This window comes from Aplysia californica, unplaced genomic scaffold (genome assembly GCF_000002075.1).
Source record: "Aplysia californica isolate F4 #8 unplaced genomic scaffold, AplCal3.0 scaffold01254, whole genome shotgun sequence".
NCBI classification, from domain to species: domain Eukaryota; kingdom Metazoa; phylum Mollusca; class Gastropoda; order Aplysiida; family Aplysiidae; genus Aplysia; species Aplysia californica.
In genome coordinates, this window is record NW_004798524.1 from 97050 (window position 1) to 98293 (window position 1244).

Below are 1244 nucleotides of genomic sequence, written 5' to 3' on the forward strand. Positions count from 1 at the left end.
AATTCGATAAAAATTCACAAACCTATAGAAAAATGCCACTTTCTTCGCTTTGATTATTTTGACGAGCGCCTGATTTCATCAAGCTGCCTCACATATTTGAGTGATGGGTCATGTCGTTTTAACTTTACTAGACCAAATAATGTCGACAAAAATTACACTGTTCAAAGACATACAACATCTCAGCATGCCTGGTAAATTAAAGAATGCGGCAAATCCCAGCTCTACTCCAGTAAGTCTGGTTTTGCTTACTATTTGACTGTGTGCAATAAAATATAATTGTGAGGCAGCGTGATGGAATCAGGCTCTCGTCAAAATAATCAAAGTGAAGAAACTTGCATTTTCCTACAGATTTGTGAATCTTTATTTAATTTTTGTTTTTTGGCTCAACACCTTTCATGCCTTTTAAAGAACACATTTCTGTGTGGCTTTTACTGGAAAAACGTTGATTAAAGGCATACAAATGTAAATATTCGGTTACCAAAGACTCTTAATTAAGCTAAGGAAATAACTAATCTTTGGTTGCCATTTTCTCACTAATTTTACCTCTGAAACCAAGTGACCCCCACCTCCTTCATTCGCAAATATCTCTACTTCTATTCAATAAAGTTGAATCTTTGTTATACCAAATGGAAAGCAAATGAACAAGCTTTAAGATGACACCAATAACCCCATATGCCCAAAAACTGACGAGTGCCTGATTTCACCACGTCGTGCCACAATTTAAAACGTTCTGACTGAGTATGAGACAGTACTGTTGGGACATAAACATTGACTACGGAGTGCTTTTTAAATTAAAAAAAAAATTGATGCACAGAACAAATTGCTCAAGATGGCCACCCACTGTGTATGAGAAGAGAGGTCTTATACATGGTCACTTTTAAGCACAAGGAACAAAGAAAGAAAGAAAGAAAGAAAGAAAGAGAGAAAGAAAGAAAGAAAGAAAGAGAGAGAGAGAAAGAAAGAAAGAGAGAAAGAAAGAAAAAAAGAAAGAAAGAAAGAAAGAAAGAAAAAACAACAACAGGCTGACAGTACAGTTGATGTTCACACCTCTCGTTTGGGTTTGTCCACTTTGTCGGCACCGAGACGTAGGCGAGAGAGAAACAGTCGGATCTCCTTCATCCTACGGGCATCTGGGGAGAGACAGAGAGATAGTCTTAGTGGAGAGAGAGAGAGAGAGAGAGAGAGAGAGAGAGAGAGATAGTCTAAGCGGAGAGAGAGAGATAGTCTTAGTGGATAGAGAGAGA